Below are 14,234 nucleotides of genomic sequence, written 5' to 3'. Positions count from 1 at the left end.
AAAAGTATTACCTAGATATTTTTCTTACTTAAACCGGATAAAAATTCTCTTAAAATCTGTTTTTTTTTTATTTATTGCCGATCGTAGAATTTTTATTTATTTATTTTACATTGTACAGACGATTATAGGGACAGTGGCCTGAGCTGCTAACTTTTAGAGCTTTACAGCAACCACATGGATATAAGAACCTGTCATAGGAGTGTGTTGGAATGCTCTGCGAACCGTGCAGAGGTCACTGTGCAGGGAGGGGGAGGATTGAGCAGTGACCGTCAACGATTTTGAATGGTTTATCATGCGTTATCTAGATATAGGTCTCCCTGTGATGAGGTGTCTCGGTCTAATCTAGAGCTGCAAGCAAGAAGTCTTGGGTGTCAGGTTCTCCCTCTACCAAATAAGTAAATGGGTAATCGATTGGGTCCGGAGCATTCGGCCTGCCCTGTACTTGCTTAATTACAACATTGTGGTCCCTTACTGCTAATATGGTTGCTGTAGAGAAAGATAGGTTTGGTCACAATCAGATGTGTATCATCAAATTGGTGATCACAAATGTAAATTCATAGAGGAGCAGGCACCATGCACCCAAAATGGGGACTGTCCAAGGGCAAGGTCATACAGGTAACCCCCCTCAAGGAACATGCAACTATTGGTAAGATGTATGAAAATATCTGGTACCACCATTTGCTGTCAGAAAATGCACTCCCAAAGAATAAAGTCCATATATATTTTAGTTTCCAAGGGTCACAAAAGTTATTCTCAACCTTGACGAAGGGCAGAGTTGATGGCCATGAGGGTTGAGAAGAAAGTCTCCTTTCCGGAGATCATTGACCTTTATGGGGCTCAGGCTTGCAGGGAAGTAAAGCAGGAGGTTGCACTTGGAAGCAACTCCAAGATGTCTGGTGTTGTGTTTGCCCAAGACATGTCTTCTCTATACAAATAATTGGCTTTCTTGAGAGCATTTCTTGCTGATCAGCATCTCACCGTGCTCCAAAGATCAGGCAATAACATGAGGAACCGTTTGGCATCCTATATTTTGGATGACTTTTTATTATAACAAGTTGCCAAATGTTGAAGTATTGACTTCTCAGTGGACACAATATCATTGCCAACGATGAAAGGATCTGTGGTAGCTTGACAGACTGAAAGGCATCATGAAACTTGAATGATTACTTGACCTATTCCACAGGGAAGCATTCATACCAGAAATGGTGATCAAGCACCACCTAAGCCATACACCAGGTATACTGCTGATGACACCGTTGTTGCATACAGTGACCAAGGTATGATGCACATTCACTATTGAAGACCACAGTCATGCATGCAGAGCTGGAATTAGTGCATTATGCCTGCAGCTGCAGAGATTGAGTGATGGCAATCAATTAACCTACCATTTTTAGGGTGGGAAGAAACCTGCATAAATATGGGGAGACCATACAAACTTCATGTATACTTTAGGTTGACCTTGGTTGAATTTGAACCCAGGCAACCACTGAATATTATGTGTCATCACTTCACTAGTGGCTCTGGTTCTAGATTGCCTATCACAGATGCACGTGAAACTCGAAAAATTAGAATATTGTGCAAAAGTTCATTTATTTCAGTAATCCAACTTAAAAGGTGAAATATATGAGATAGACTCATTACATGCAAAGCGAGATATTTCAAGCCTTTGTTATCATTTGGAGGATTATGGCTTACAGCTTATGAAAACCCCAAAGTCACAATCTCAGAAAATTAGAATTTTGTGAAAAGATTCAATATTCTAGGCTCAAAGAGTCACACTCTGGTCAGCTAACACCACGCAAAAAAAAAAAAATATATATATTTTTTTTTTTTTTTCCGTCTGCTACTGGGCAAAAACAATTTGTCCTATACTAAATCGAGTGTGCGGACTACAAATCCGAGGTCAGAATGCATAAGTATGCCTAAATGAATTACGCACTTGGAAAGCATTGAATAATTTTGAACAGAACGAGTTTTACTCCAACAGTTACCTGATCTACAGGGTGGGCCATTTATATGGATACACCTTAATAAAATGGGAATGGTTGGTGATATTAACTTCCTGTTTGTGGCACATTAGTATATGTGAGGCGGGAAACTTTTCAAGATGGGTGGTGACCATGGCGGCCATTTTGAATCCAACTTTTGTTTTTTCAATAGGAAGAGGGTCATGTGACACATCAAACTTATTGGGAATTTCACAAGATCAAACAATGGTGTGGCTTGTTTTAACGTAACTTTTATTCTTTCATGAGTTATTAAGTAAGTTTCTGACCACTTTATAAAATGTGTTCAATGTGCTGCCCATTGTGTGGATTGGAGAATGCTAGCACAGAGCTTCCAGTATCCGGAGTTTCAGGTGCTGCACATCTGCGATATCTCACAGCATAGACAATTGCCTTCAGAATTAGCCCAAAGATAAAAAGTCTAAGGGGGTCACTGGATATGCGAATTGCTAACAGATGATGTGTTTCCCTCTTTATGCACTGAAGCCTGGGCACGTTCCCTGAGTTTTCCAGCAAGATGGTGCACCACCACATTAGGGGTGTCAGGGGTCCGAGCATTTCTAGATGAACAGTTCCCGGAAAGTGGATTGGTCGTCGTGGGCCAGTTGAATGGCCCCCAAGGTCTCCCGATCTGACCCCCTTAGACTTTTATCTTTGGGGTCATCTGAAGGCAATTGTCTATGCTGTGAAGATACGAGATGTGCAGCACCTGAAACTACGGATACTGGAAGCCTGTGCTAGAATTTCTCCTGCGGTGTTGCTATCAGTGTGTGAAGAGTGGGAGAAGAGGGTTGCATTGACAATCCAACACAATGGGCAGCACATTGAACACATTTTATAAGTGGTCAGAAACTTACTTAAATAACTCATGAAAGAATAAAAGTTACGTTAAAACCAAGCACACCATTGTTTGTCTTGTGAAATTCCCAATAAGTTTGATGTGTCACATGACCCTCTTCCTATTGAAAAAACAAAAGTTGGATTCAAAATGGCCGCCATGGTCACCACCCATCTTGAAAAGTTTCCCCCCTCACATATACTAATGTGCCACAAACAGGAAGTTAATATCACCAACCATTCCCATTTTATTAAGGTGTACCCATATAAATGGCTCACCCTGTACATCAAAGTTTGCGTAGTAAACAGTGTATGAAAATGTAATGGAACAACAAAATTTCAAAAAGTCTTCAGTTTAAAAGTCCTACTTGAGCAAGGCCCAGTAACTGTTAAAAGTGCTTCAGGCATCTGCTTTTGTGAACGGTCATTTCCTGCAGTAGTGCCCATCATGTTGTGATTCCAGCGGCCTTGATACCTGTTCTCTATTGTAGAAATATCTTTATAGAATCGCTCTCTATGTTCGTCACTTACGTGTCCCAAATTGGGTGGGAAAAAGTCAAGATGGGAATGTAAAAAAATGCACTTTCAATGACATTCGGCAGCCAAGTTGTTCATATGCTGTAAGCATGTGGTCTAATTCAGCATAGTTTGCAGCTCGTCTGTTCCCAAGCAAGTTCTGCACTACTAGCACAAATGCATCCCAAGCTGCAAGACGCACTCGCTTTGTCAGATTCTTGCGTCCGAACAGGTGTGGACATATCCATTGGAATATCTCCAATATAATGCATTATTATTATAACTGAATAGGCTTTGCATGAACTTAACCCTTTAAGGGCCTCCGCCGTACATGTACAGCGGAAGTCCGGGCCCCAAACATGGCGCCCGGTCGCACGTGCAGCGGGCGCCATAGCCGGTGAGTTTCTGCTATTTTAAATAGCAGAGACCCCTGGCACATGTATGCGATCAGCCATAAGGCTGATCACATGCATTTTCCCTTTCAGATGCCGTGGTCAAATGTGACCACGGCATCTGCGCAGTCCGTAAGCGGAAGTCGCGCACTTTAACTCCGGTAACAGCGTTCCCCGGCTGAGATGGGGGAACCTGTTACATTGATCTAATGGGCTGAAGCATTAAGCAGGCTTCAGTGCTTATTAGATGACTATACCAATACAGGCCAATATATAGACATCAATGAACACAATAGGCAATCAAATGATTGCAAGTTATTGTCACCCAAGGTGACTTAAAAAAAAAAAGGTAAAAAATTTAAAGTAAAAGAAAAAAGGTTTTGCAAATATAACAAAAATAAAAAGTTCAAATAACACCCCTTTCCTTAAAATAAAAAATGCTTAAACAATAGAAAAAAGTAAACATCATGGGCATCGCCGCATGCGAAAATGCCCATACTATTAAAATATAACAATATTAATGGCATACGGCGTAACGAGGAAAAAAAATAAAAACAGCCAATTTGCCATTTTTTGTCACTTCAACTACCCAATCATTTTTTTAATAAAAAGTGATCAAAAAGTCGCACACACTTCAAATTGGTATCATTGAAAAGAACAGATCGTCCCGCAAAAAATGAGCCCTCACATTTTAGTATTAAGATGCAAGAAAAATTATACAAGTGTGGTATCATTGTAACCGTACTGACCTGGAGAACGAAGAGAACAGGTCAATTTTACAGCATGGTGTAAAAAAAAAAAAAAAAAAAAAAAATCTTTAATCAGAATTTAGTTTTTCCCCCCAATTCTACCCCAATTGGAATTTTTTCCCCGCTTCCTAATACATGGTATGCAACCGTAAATGGCTCCATTAGAAAGTACAACTTGTCCCGCAAAAAATAAGCCCTCATAAGGCTATGTGAATGAAAAAAATAAGAGAGTTAGGACTATGGGAAGGCAGGGAGTGAAAAACGAAAACACAAAAATGGAAAATCCCAGGGTCCTTAAGGGGTTAAAATCTAGACGTGTCAAGCAAATTCCAAGTTCATATTTGGAATCAGCACGCTCATTTTAGTATAAATCACGTTTTTCTCTCAGGAGCAAAATCATTGTTGCGCGGTGATTAATCCATAACACCTGCAGAGGGTTCCTGAGCCTTTACATTGTCTCTCAGTCTGGTTTAGTAGGAATCACAATCATGGGAAAGACTGCTGACCTGACAGTTGTGCAGAAAACCATCATTGACACCCTCCATAAGGAGGGAAAGCCTCAAAAGGTAATTGCAAAAGAAGTTGGATGATCCCAAAGTGCTGTATCAAAAGGACATTAATAGAAAAGTTGTGTGGAAGGGACAAGGGTGGAAGACAAAAGGTGCTCAAGCAGCAGGGATGACCGCAGCCTGGAGAGGATGGTCAGGACAAGGCCATTCAAAAGTGTTGGGGACTTTCACAAGGAGTGGACTGAGGCTGGAGTTAGTGCATCAAGAGCCACCACACACAGACGGATCCTGGACATGGGCTTCAAATGTAGTATTCCTCTTGTCAGGACTCTCCTGAACAACAAACGTCAGAAGCGTCTCACCTGGGCTAAAGAAAAAGAACTGGTCTGTTGCTCAGTGTCCAAAGTCCTCTTTTCTGATGAGAGCAACATTTGCATTTCATTTGGAAACCAAGGACCCAGAGTCTGGAGGAGAATGGAGAGGCGCACAATGCAAGATGCTTCAAGTCCAATGTGAAGTTTCCACAGTCTGTGTTGATTTGGGGAGCCATGTCTTCTGCTGGTGTTGGTCCACTGTGCTTCATTAAGTCCAGAGTCAACGCGGCCGTCTACCAGGAGATTTTGGAGCACTTCATGCTTCCTTCCGCAGACAAGCTTTATGGAGATGGCGACTTCATTTTCCAGCAGGACTTGGCCCCTGCCCACACCTGGTTCAATGACCATGGGATTACTGTGCTTGATTGGCCAGCAAACCGCCTGACCTGAACCCCATAGAGAATCTATAGGGCATTGCCAAGAGAAAGATGAGAGCGACAGGAGACCGAACAATGCAGAAGAGCTGAAGGCTGCTATTGAAGCATCCTGGTCTTCCATAACACCTCAGCAGTGCCAAAGGCTGAGAGCATCCATGCCACGCCGCATTGAGGCAGTAATTGATGCAAAAGGGCCCACATTTTTCTATTTAACATCCTTTTTTATTGATTTCATGTAATTTTCTGAGATTGTGAATTTGGGGTTTTCATAAGCTGCAAGCCATAATCATCCAAATTATAACAAAGGCTTGAAATATCTTGCTTTGCATGTAATGAGTCTCTCATATTAGTTTCACCTTTTAAGTTGCATTACTGAAATAAATGAACTTTTGCATAATATTCAAATTTTTCAAGTTTCACCTGTATATTGTAGGTGTGAATTAATTCTCTTGGAAGTCAAATTACAGCTTATGATTAAAATGGCCCAAGGTCGACGTCCAAGTTAGATACAAGTCACCGTGTGGTGAAATTTGTATTCAGAACGCAGTTCAGTTGACTCCTCGGCTCTGCCCCATGTAGTAGGCAGGGCAATAAATGCCTCATTTGGTGAGGTCATTAACCTCTACAGTGAATAGCTGAACAGAAGACACATCAGCAGTCAACGTTCACGTTGCCCGTTTGACTGTGGGTCAATAACACAACTTGCCGGAAACCGCTCACAAGAGTCATGTCTTTGTGCTGGCATGGGATACTTTCCACAATGGTCAACGACATTCTCGATTGGGTTGTTCTTGCCCATGTGGTCATCTTCTGCCACGCAGAACGCAGTCAACCTTCAGCAAACCTAAACACGTCCCCCATCCACATCTCCTCCCATCCCTTGGTTGAACTCAATGAACATATATCTTTTACACCGAATTCACCATGTATGCACATACACCAAGTAGTTTTGCTCCAGGTTCTTATTCCAGTCCTGTGACACAATCTTACAAGATTGAATACCACATGTGGATATCAATCTAAAGCAGTGGTATCTACAGCAATTTGCTGCCAGAATCGGAATCTCCAACTTTAGGCATGGTTGAGTTGGGCAAGACACAAAATAGGACAAAAACGCGAAAATTTCCAAAATTTTACTTAAAAAAAACAAAAAACACAAACAGTATAAATAACATTTTTATATATTTTTATCTCCAGGCTAAATGTACCCGCTATATAAAAAAAAAAAAATGGACCTAAATCCAACCCTACTATCTCCCACCTACTCAACGCATTCTCTGTATCTGAATTTGCTAAAAGGGGATTCCAATATTGATGACCTACCCTCAGGAAAGTTCATCTGCTGATCCTATATCGATGACTTAACCTGGGAGTCGGTCGTCAGTATTGGAAACCAGACAACACCTTTAAGAGAACACCACAAAGGACAGATAATTTGTGGAAAATGAAGGGTGGGGTGCAGAATTAGGATGCGCTCACAAGCGGCAAATTTGCGGCAGAAACGTCTGACACTGTCCCGTTCATCTCAATGTAGTTTGCAAGTCTAAGTAACAGATTTTCAATCATAGAAATTTAGGCAACACATCTATTCTATGTGAGGAGTATACCCTTAGAGGGGGGCAAGTACAAAAACAAACGGGAGGGAAGACATAACAGCCGAGATGGAGCAGGGACATGGTTGTCCGAATGAGTTGTACAGTACAAGTCTAGGAATCATCTGAATGGGAGCTGCTTGGTTGCTCTGTGCACACGTCTCGGAGGCTAGAAACCAAGGTATCAACTGCTGGGGGATTATAGGGTGGGAGAAAGAACTTCACAGAGCTGAGGGCAAATGCCATGAAGTCAGCACGTCTGTTAAGTGGCAATCTCCGTACTTGAGCAGCCACTACGCGTCCAAAGTTGTTAAGACCATCCTCAGAAGCTTTCTTTTGCAAAAGGGTCAGAAGCCCTGCATCCACCTGCTCGGAAATAAAGGCCCTGCTGCGGACTACACGTCTCTTCCTCATCCTAGGGGGTCGCGGAGGCAAGATCACCAAAGAATTCTTCTTTCCTTTTGCAGAACGTTTGGATCCCCCCTTTCTCGTTTGTGCCGAGCGTTTCTCTTTCTTCTGGTGCTCTTCCTCGGGAAAGTCTGAGTCAGCATCCAAGTTAGCCCTAATGTGAAAAATGATATCAAACTGATGGTTATTGTATTCAGTAGCATTAATTGTGTAAAATGTAAAAGGGGCCGTCGCATCACAACCACTTTTCAGATCCCAAGACCCACAGCAAACAATTGATTTTGCTGGGAAAGGTTGCTGCAAACCAGACATTTCCACTACGCTGGCTGCTGCAGGGAAATTAATGAATACATGGACAGTCCGAGCCCTGCAGTACGTGATGATCCTTACCATTTGGATCTCACTCTATATGCTTTATGAAGAGGAGTGTCCTGCTTGGACAAACCCTTTAAAGTGCATCTGTCAGATTTGTACCCAAGATGCCTTCAGCTGCCATGCAATAGGTCCTTTAGGGTCCATTCACACGTCCGCAAATGGGTCCGCATCCGTTCCGCAATATCGGGAACAAGTGCGGACCCATTCATGGGGCCGGAAGAGATGCGGACAGCACTATGTGCTCTCCGCATCTCCGGCCCGAACTTCCGGGCTGCGGCTCCGCAAAAAAATTGTAACGTGCTATTCTTGTCCCAAAGAATAGGCAGTTCTATGGGGAAGGGGAGGGGCATCCACAATACACTACGGACGTGTGAATGGACCCTTAAAGGGAGTCTGTCATCAAAGTTTCCCCTTTTTAACCCTTCCCATAGCTTTCTAGCAGCCTTACAGTTAATAAAAACGTTACCTTTATGAGCAATCCTGGACTTATAAAACCGGCAAAAAACAACTTAGTAGCATATGCAATGAGGGCTCGCAAAGTGCCCAGGGGCGGCGTTACCCTAGTAGGTGCCCAGCTAGCTCAGCCTTATTGTCGCTTCCCCCCGCCAGTCTCTTCCCTCTGACCGCCCATCTACTTACTTCTTGTTTCGCCGAGATCCCGCGCCTACGCACTCAGTCTGTCGGCCGGCGCACTGCGATGCCCATTCCTTGTACGGCATCACAGTAATGCGCGTGCGCCGGCCGACGGACTGAGTGCGCAGGCGTGGGATCTCGGCGAAACAAGAAGTAAGTAGATGGGCGGTCAGAGGGAAAGAACGGGCGGGGGGAAGCGACAATAAGGCTGAGCTAGCTGGGCACCTACTAGGGTAACGCCGCCCCTGGGCACTTGCGAGCCCTCATTTGCATATGATACTAAGTTGTATTTTGCCGGTTTTATAAGTCCAGGATTGCTCATAAAGGTAACGTTTTTATTAACTGTAAGGCTGCTAGAAAGCTATGGGAAGGGTTAAAAAGGGGAAACTTTGATGACAGACTCCCTTTAAGTATATGTAATACTTACTGAAGGATCTCCCCACTGGTTGTAAGGAACATCATCTCCTTCCTGTATACGTAGGGCTTGCGCTTCAACTGAGCGGAGAACGTGGCCTGTTGCTCCCATGCCAGTTCCCTTATGAACCTGTTGAGCACAGTGCGCCATTTGGTCTTGATGTCATATTCTACAAACAATATAAAAACATTAAAAAATATAAAAAAAATCTACACAGTTTTAGATATCATTTGGACTTAATTAACAGATGGGACACTTGCCGATGATCTCCTGCTCCTTCTCTGGCAGACCATCCCAGTCCAGGTGCAGATTTCGGCAGATGGTATTCCAGGCTTCGTCCTTTAACTGGCGGTCACCGTACCCGCTTTCAGAGGTATCCCATAGTACAGGATGAGCTTCCACCTGCATTGAATCACAAAAAAAAATAAAAACATTAACTGCAAGGCAAAAATAAGAAAAACCTATATAAAATAAGGGTCAAAAATTATATATGCATGAGTGTTAATACATTATACAATATAGATACTTACCACAGGTAGCCATCCTCTCCGATGGAGTGACATGTACATAGAGGCTTCCAGTGCAGCAGCGTACATGGGAAAACAAAAAGGTCTCACAATTTCCTTCTCCTTTATGGTTACTTACACAACTACATGTGTTTGTACTTGAATTACTCGATGTCAATAGACCTCAACAGGTTTCGTTTTGGGTTTTGTTTTGCGCAGACAATATCATCAGGCCCATGAGCGGTGGGCACAGCATCTTACTCTAGGGTTAAAAGGCAAAGCCTGTGTTTTTCTGACCCTCCATGCGACTTTAATAAAGATCACGATCAGTTAAAAGCAGAGCTAATTTAAAAATATAGATAGCTTGAGGACCATTTTCTGGCAGTGCTTCAGAGGACAGTCTGTAACCAGCTTTGAAGATTTGGTCGAGAACCAATTTCCCCACATCTGTCCATCCATCAGATCTAGGTCACCATGTCTGATCTAGAGCCTAAAACCACTGACCAGGCACTACAAATGGCAGACTAACAGGACACCAGAATCGAAGAATGGAGCATCAGTGTGGAGGTCACCAGGCTGAAAGGAGAAACAAGCCAAGAAGCACCAGTCTGTTCGGGACAAGCCGTGAAGAACGGCTATATCAAGTAGATTTGTGTAGATGTCTGCCCGTCCAGATTGAGCTAGTGTCAATCCAGTAAATTGGCAATAATGCATGGCTGTGGTAAAACAGAAAATGATGAGCAGCAGTGAAGGTGAGGGTAAAGGGACATGGGGAATAAAAGTTGGCGCTAGTTTTTCTCTGCTCCTTCCATGGATTATAAACTCTGAGGACATTATTCCTGAAAAGCCTGTACCCAGTCAATGGCCAGATGACATCCAAAAGTGACTGTTGCAAAAACTTATCTGGGGTGCTGGTAAAGGTATCCAACAAAATGTTTGTGTCGTTAGGAAGTGAACTGGGGAAAATGCTTTCTGTGTATGTGCCTGATGGACCATCTACTGGCACAAAACAAGTCACATGAGGTCCTGGTCACAGGTCCAAAGGGACAGTGTGCGTGGGAGAAAGGACAGGATAGCAGAAGCAGGGACAACTGTGCCAGAAACAGTATAGTCCTAGTAGAAGAAAGCTATAGGGTGGTGAGCATACCCCTCGAAATCTTATGGAGTCTGAGACTACCACGATGGAGTCTTTGGACCTGTACCTCATAGTTCTGTGGTTTCGAGTGTGGATTTGAAACTTAAAAAGTTTTTCCAAGACTTGTTACCGACGACCTGTCCTTAAAAGGAGAATAACCAGGGCAGACAGGCGGTGACCAAGTGTCTAAAGGCTCGGAGCATGTGCCGTATCTTTGAGCCAGAAGTGTCTCAGGTTCAAGACTCGAAAAGAGCGGTAAGGGTTTCCCCCGAGATGCCCATTGCCAAAAGGAAGAAACCTGGTTACCTTCCCAAGAGAGTGGTGAGGTAACTATACTGCAGCTTTCTGCTTTTTCCAAACCCTAACACAGATCAGAGTAGAGGAGAGCAGAGACTCAAATGAAAGTAGTCCGTTTGTGGTTAAGTCAAAGCAGAGAAAACAGGAGACAGAAAATGCAGGAGGCATCCACAAGTAACGAGGAACACGTTACTCCTAGAGGCTCATTTTCATATATTAAACATTTTTCTCAGCAATGCGAGCACACATGTGAACATGGAACCAACACAGATGCCTTCAGCTGCCAAGCGCACATGTAACAGGTCAGCCAGTGTCATAGGTACAAAACTGCCGACAGATGCCCTTTAATTTCTAGACGAAGGCTTGACTTGTAATTCGCCAGAGGAACAGGACTTGTAGTTCTGGATGTGCCAGACCACAGCTTATAGCAGTGACCAGAATTTAAGAGGCAACCACTTAGAAAAGACAGTGGGGGTCAGATCCAAGTCTGAGGTGTGCATCCCAGATTCCTCCCAACCCCAAGGAATCGGAAGAGACTAAGGACAATTTCACACACTGCTGAGGATTTATATCTATAGTAGCTCTTACGCGAGACTGGACCAGACAGCCTACCCTTCATTCCCTACAAGCCTCAAGCACCCATGACCCAGTCGCCAGCCAACCGCTTGTTCTTCCTTCTGCCATTTTAGGTAGGTACATATATCTACACACACACACACAGATGCACACATACATACACTACCAGTCAAAAGTTTTAGAGCACTCCAGTTTTTTGTTTGGCACTGCCGCTCCATTCATTTTCTATGGGAGCTCTGTACTTGGCAGTCTCCTGAACTCCTGTAGAGATCAATGGGTCGGCAGTGTGCATGCTCGACATTCCCGTTCATTTTTATGATCACGGGGAGTCCCAGCTATAGGACCCACACCAAATAGTTATCCCCTATCCACAAGATAGGGGATAACAAACAGTATTTCCCTTTAAGGACCAGTAACACTTCTCTCTTGATCGATCACAACTTTTCTTTTTCTCAAATTTAGTTATACGAAATCTTAAATTTTGCAGGACAAGTTGTAGTTTTTATAGGATCCATTTTGGGGTACGTACAATGTTTGACTTTTTTTGTGGGGGGTGAGGTAGGTGAAATGGTGATGCACCTGAACCAAACAGCCCTGTGCTGGAGCCTAGTTTGTTATATTGGTTAGTTTTATAAGACTAATTGAAAACAGTATGGCTACAGTCTGTGAGAAAATGTCCTATCCCATCTGTCAGAAATACATGAGATATTCCACTCCAGTATTATCGCCATTACTGTAGCGTGTAATTGGTATCACTAAAGAAGCTGTGAGCATATTTTACACTAAAAAGTGTATGGACAGGAAAGGGAACGTGTAAAATGGAAACTGGGGTGGGGATACAAAATGTTTGGGGCTACTTTTCTCAAAGCGTCACTAAACAGCCTACTAATTAGGTGAAGGGGTGGGGGTTAAATAAACAAGGGCTCATCTGCACCCCCTTTCACACCCATATGTGATCATCAGAGCTGATTGATGGGGAGAGGGGGATAGTTAACATGCATAGAAGTCCATGTTACCCTCCCCCTAGAGACATGTATATATACACAGGGAGAAAGAATTTAAACATGATCAAGATCGCAGTGCTAGCTAAGCCACATGGAGACACAGCTTTTAGAAATTGTGTCAGGGGTGAAACTTGCAGGTATATGCACCTTTCACTGGGACCCATTTCTAAGGGGTATAACTTGCGATGTACCACCACAACTTGGTCTTGTTTTAAAGCTTAGGTTTTCAGCTTTCAAACAAGACGTTGTTGCTGTAGCACTATCACAGCCTAAGGCCTCATGCACACAAACGTATTTTCTTTCCATGTCCATTTTTTTTTTTTGCAGACGGTATGCGGAACCATTCATTTCAATAGGTCTGAAAACCCATTTCATAGCTCCACATCAATCTTCGTCAGGACTTCATAGATGTTGAGACAGGTAGACCTTAGGAAACACGACTAACTGGTAGTTACTAGTCGATGTGTTGAGTAAAAAGGTCTCCGTATTAACTCCTACAAGTGAGTCACAAATAACTATTAGTATAGTAAAGTAAAGAAATACACCATACAAATACATTGGGAAAACAATCCTTTATTTAACATTACTTTACAGCCACTCCAAAATACACACCACTTCCTTTCTGCCTCCCACACCCAATAGCCCATCACCTACCAAAAGACAAAAACTTTTCCACCCCAACAAGATATAAAGATAGAGAGAGAGATAGGAGCAGGCAAACAAAAATTAGCCGGAGGAACACAAGATGAATGCAAAGACAGGACCTCCAGACATAAAAAAAAAAAAAAAAAAGTCTAAAAAAGTGGGCATCAAAAGGCATTTTGTAGTTTCATGGAGACCAATTTAGTGGCCATTTTAAGACCTGAAAGAAAAAAGGAGGGATCAGAAGAATGAGTTGAAGGGGCAGAGTGGCCATTGAGGTGGTAATGGGGAAGGCTGGGAGTGACCATAATGAGAAGAAGGAGGTGGTGGAGGGGCCATAGAGGCTGCATTAGTGTGGCCTGCCTGATGACTACACCACATTTTGGTGACTTGCAAGATAGCAAGGACAACAGACAAAAGGACGACTGCCTATCCCTTGGCAGGCAACATCATAAGCCTGCCACAGTATAGCCGGAAAAAAAAAAAAAAATCTGTCATCTTCGCCCTCGAGTCTCTGGATCAGAGACTGAACCTCCGACTCTAGCCCTACTTCTTTACTCCAGAGGGACCTTCGAATTCTCCTTCGGTGAGCACGGAGAGAGGGCGCAGAGCCACTGGCTCCTTTAGCCTCTGTTGTTGGAGTGGCCTGCAATGACTCATCCGCTTGTTCTTCAAGCCCCCCTTCAGGTTCCACTTGAGTACGCCGCCTCACCTGTGGTGGGTGCCTCATCTCTGGACCCTCACGGGGGAACTCTGGCTGTGGTAGTGACATAGCACCCTTTGTTCTGTGTAGAGGTTAACAAAAACACCCCTTAAATTTACAAAATTATGAGCCTTATTTTAGATAATTACATAACCAAACTTTTCAGCTTTCATTTCTCCAGAGCGGTT

The 14,234-nt window shown here is 43.3% G+C and overlaps 1 protein-coding gene across 1 annotated transcript in view; it reads right to left on the bottom strand.

Moving 5' to 3' along the window:
- LOC121005173 (BRCA2 and CDKN1A interacting protein) overlaps window positions 1–14,234 on the bottom strand; it is a 45,238-nt gene that overhangs the window by 12,192 nt on the left and 18,812 nt on the right.

Source organism: Bufo bufo, chromosome 6 (assembly GCF_905171765.1).
Source record: "Bufo bufo chromosome 6, aBufBuf1.1, whole genome shotgun sequence".
Taxonomy (NCBI): Eukaryota; Metazoa; Chordata; class Amphibia; order Anura; family Bufonidae; genus Bufo; species Bufo bufo.
This window is presented reverse-complemented; position numbering and strand designations above follow the sequence as displayed.